Raw genomic sequence first — 5,012 nt, 5'->3', positions numbered from 1 at the left:
AGAAGGGTTACAATTACATGAGCAAGGTAATAAGTACATTTCTTATCAAGCATTGTTGCCTCCTCCTTTGTTTCCCCTTCCCATCCCTTCCCATCTTCCACCCCCATCAAAGTTGTAAAGTTCGCTTTGGACATAACAACTTGTACATTGTATTTTCATTTTCATTGAATTGTAAGAACTTTCTAATTTCTTCCATGCCCCAGGTGTTATTCAGTAGAGTATTATTCAGCTTCAGGTGTTTGAGTGATTTCTGCAGTTCGTTTTGTTGTTGATAACTAGTTTGATTCCACTGTGGTCAGGAAGGATGCAAGGAATGATGCCAATCCTCTTTATTTGCTTGGTTCTTTGTGTTTACTATGATATGATCTATTCGGAGAGTATTCCTGGGAACATTCAAATGTGAATTGAGTCATTGTTGGGTGTTGCCTGGCTCTTGAGCTTCTTTTTGCTCAAGGGTAACACTCTATCACTTGAGCCACTACACCACTTTCAGTTTTTCTCTATGATTAATTGGAGATAAGTCTTTCTTTTCTTTTTTTCTTTTTGTCGGTCTTGGAGCTTGAACTCTGGGCCTGGGTGCTGTCCTTCAGCTCTTCAGCTCACGGCACCTTGAGCTCTCTGACACCTGAGTCACAGCACTACTTCCGGTTTTCTGGTAGTTATTAGAGACAGTTTCATGCACTTTCCTGCCCAGGCTGGCTTTGAATCGTGATCCTCAGATCTCAGCCTCCTGAGTAGCTAGGATTACAGGCACAAGCCACTGGCACCCAGCTGGAGATAAGTCTTTCAATGACTTTCCAGCCTGGGCTGGCTTTGAACTGTGGTGTGATCCTCAGATATTAGTGATTACAGTCGTGAGCCACTAGTGCCAGCTTGTTTACATTTTTAGAAGACTATTTTGGGGTTTTCTTTTTTTTTTTTGTCAGTCGGGGGGCCTGACTCTGGGCCTAGACACTGTCCCTCAGCTCTTCAGCTCAAGGCTAGCGCTCTACCACTTGAGCCACAGCACCACTTCCAGCTTTTTCTGCTTATGTGGTGCTGAGGAATTGAACCCAGGGCCTCATGCATGCAAGGCAAGCACTCTACCACTGAGCCACCTTCCCAGCCCTATTTTGGGTTTTTTTTTGAAATTTAACATAGAATTAATTACCATCTGACTCAATAAATTCATAAACAGAGTCAGTTACTTTAGCTAAATGTTCACAGCATACTTGCTCACAACAGCCAAAAGCACAAACAACTCAAGTGCTAATAACAAGTGGATAAACACAATATGGTATGTACATACCATGTTATATTAGCCACATAAAAGAATGGAGTTCTGATACATTCCCCAACAGAGATGAACCTTAAAACCATTATAGTCAGTGGGGGGGGGCAGGAACAAAAACAAAAGGACAAATATCATAGTGAGAACTTATCATGAAATATCTAGAATAGGCAAACCACAGAAAGTAGGCTACAGGTTACCGGGAGCTGAAGGAAAGTGCAATGACTAGTTGTTACTTAATGGGTAAGGATTTTGTTCAGATGATGAAAATGTTTTGAGAATATATAGTAGTGATGGCTGGGAAAGTAGGATACATCTGCCTTATGTGAGTGAGGCCCTGGATTCAATCCTCAGCACCACACACACCCAGACACATGCACGCACATACAAATACACAGACATACACATAAATCATGGTAGTGTACGCCTACAGTTCTATCCCTCAAAAGGCTGAGGCAGGAGAATAAAAAGTTTGATACCAGCCGGGTGCCGGTGGCTCATGCCTGAAATCCTATCTACTCAGGAGGCTGAGATCTGAGGATCACGGTTCAAAGCCAGCCCGGGCATGAAAGTCCATGAAAGTCTTATCTCCAATAAACCACTGGAAAACCGGAAGTGGCGCTGTGGCTCAAGCGGTTGAGCACTGGCCTTGAGCTGAAGAGCGCAAGGACAGTGCCCAAGCCCGGGGTTCAAGCCCCGAGACCGACAAAAAAAAAAGTTTGATACCAACCTAGGCTACATAGTGTGGCCCTATCAATAAAGGAAAGGAGGGAGGGAGGGAGGGAAAGAAGGAAGAAAGGAAGGAAAGAAGGAGGGAAGGAAGGAAGGAAGGGAAGGAGGGAGAAAGGAAGGAAGGTAAGCAAGGAGGGAGAAAGGAAGGAAGAAAGGAGGGAGTGAAGAGAAAGGTGGATGGGTGGAAGAAGGGGAAGAAGAAGGAAGAAAAGATTAGAAAACAAAAGAAATAAAAAGAATAAATAAGTTATTCAGGTTGAAGATGAACATCAAGCCTGATGTGGTGGCACATATCTGTAATCCCAACATTCAGAAGGCTGAGGCAGGAAAAATCTCAAATTTGAGTTTAGCCTTAGCTACCTAGAGATATCTTGTCTCAAAATAACAAAAACAAAAACCAAATAAGATGGTACTCCATTACCTTGCAGACACACTCCATCCTTCCCTATGCATTTGTGTTGACTCACTAACAACATCTAGGCCCTATAAATTCTATGTGAGTTCGGCCAATGTAGCAATAATGAGTGGATTAAAAAAAGAATGAGATTAGCAGATTTCCTGGCTCCCAATCATCAAGGTGTGAGACCTAGTTTCCTTTAAGATTTTCCCCCAAGGGGCTGGGAAGGTGGCTCAGTGGTAGAGCGCTTGCCTTGCATGCTCGAGGCCCTGGGTTCGATTCCTCAGCACCACATAAGCAAAAAGAAAAAAGCCGGAAGTGGCGCTGTGGCTCAAGTGGTAGAGCGCTAGCCTTGAGCTGAAGAGCTGAGGGACAGCACCCAGACCCAGAGTTCAGGCCCCACGACTGGACCCAAAAAAAAAAAAAAAAGATTTTCCCCCAAGGTCTTTCTGTTTCTGCATCCCAGTAATGGTTCTCTTTCTCTACTTGTCCTCATGGAAAAGTTGGCCCTTTATGAAATACATCTGTCTTTCCTTCACTAGTTCATTCATTGCATAGTTGAGGCTTTCCTCAAATTACCTAGGATGAGTGTGCTATCAATTAACGTGCCTTAGGCCAGGGGGACATAATGGAGTGAGGAACAGATGTTACTAGAATAAAGTCCTGAGATTTCCATAGATTAGATGATGAGATATCCATGGCATCTGGCTCTTAGAAAAGTTCTTATAAATTGGGGAAAACAAGAAAGAGCCTAAAAGCAAACAAACAAAATGCCCACAGGATTCAGGGTCATAACGACTAATCACAGCAGAACTCAGCCCTAGACTCAAGTTCCAGAGCAATATAATTGCAGATACTATCTATTTCTATCTTGGGAACAGAATTGACTCTTTTCTAATCTTTCAGATATGCAGGAGGCAGACAGGAAGAAGTTGACTGGTTTCCAACAAAGAAATAGAAAACAGGTACCCCAAAGAAGTAGAACTAGAGGCTCTTGGAAATGATCCTGGAATACAAGTTTGACCAACTGGGTGAAATGTCAGAACTGACATAGTGTCTTGTATTGGCTCAGTCTCCCAAGTAGGTGATGTGGAGATAAAGCAGACCAAGCAGACCATGGCGTCACTTAGACCTCAAGGTTTATGAGGCAACCATAACTTATGTCAGCAACTGTCCATCTGTTCCTTCCCTGAAACCATATTCCTTTACAGTAACTGAAGGGGGATTTTCCCAAAATAACCCTTCCCCCACGTAATTACACCTCTCCAACTCCTTCCCCATTTCCCCTCTTTTTGCTGAAGTCACTTCCTCCTACTACATAGTGAAAGATACACATCAAACTCCACATCTCTGCTGAGACAGATTATCGTGGAGGTATTACCACACTTCCAAGGCTTTTTTTTTTTTTTTTTGGGCTGGGGTCTGGTCAGGGGGCCTGTCCCTCAGCTCTTCAGCTCAAGGTTTGCGCTCTACCACTTGAGCCACAGCGCCACTTGCGGCTTTTTTCTTTTTTGCTTATGTGGTGCTGAGGAATCGAACCCAGGGCCTCAGGCATGCAAGGAAAGCGCTCTACCGCTGAGCCTCCTTCCCAGCCCTTCAAAGGCTTCTTTTAACTCTTCAGGTTCTGCTTGAGTTATTTCCCCCTTTGGTTCAATCTGGTTAGGATGTAATTCCAATATGAACCTTAAATCTTGATTACTGGACCTATCCTGTAGGGCCTCTAGTTGCTTCAGCCAGCCTGTCTCAGTAAAGCTCCTGGAATGGGTGTGGCCAGCACGATAGTACAATCTTTTCTTTCTTGTCACAATGGCTTTACTCCCACCAGAACACTGACCTACCCACTTTCTTCCATAGTGCAAAGACACAGTAATGGCTTAGAAGAAAGTAAGTAGGTCAGTACTGTGTGATCTAGGACAAAGACCTTACACCATCTTACTGTATGCTTCATCACCTTATTGTTACGCTCCTGACCAAAGTCTGGCTCATAGCCCAACTGCTAGATGTTGTTATCATTTGCTACTAGATTTTATTGGTTTGTTTCTTCATTTATCTTGGTGCCAACCCTAACGCTTGAACTCAGGATGTATGCACTCTCCCTGAGCTTTAGTGCTCAAGGCTAGCATTCTACCAGTTGAGCCACAGCTGTACTTCCAGCTTTTTTGGTGATTAATTGTAGGTAATAGTCTCAGGGACTTTCCCGCCCTGGATGGCTTTGAACCACACTCCTCAGATCTCAGCCTCCTGAGTAGCTAGGATTACAGGTGTAAACCACCAGTCTCCAGTAATTTTCTTTTTTTTTTTTTCCCTCTGTGTGTGTATGTGTGTGTGTGTGTGTGTGTGTGTGTGTTGCTGAGGATTAAACCCAGGATCTCATATACTAGGCAAACTCTTTTTTTTTTTAATTTAATTTTATTTTATTTGTGAACACACTGTACAGAGGGGTTACAATTACATGGGCAGGATAATGCGTACACTTCTTACCAAGCATTGCAGCCTCCTCCTTTGGTTTACCCTTCACATCCCTTCCCAGCCTCCCCCCACTAGGCAAACTCTTGACCATTGAGCTACAACCCAGGCCTACTACTAGATTTACAAAATACCATTATGGCTGGG

This window comes from Dipodomys ordii, unplaced genomic scaffold (genome assembly GCF_000151885.1).
Source record: "Dipodomys ordii isolate 6190 unplaced genomic scaffold, Dord_2.0 Scaffold36, whole genome shotgun sequence".
NCBI classification, from domain to species: Eukaryota; Metazoa; Chordata; class Mammalia; order Rodentia; family Heteromyidae; genus Dipodomys; species Dipodomys ordii.
Note: the sequence above shows the minus strand (reverse complement) of the source record.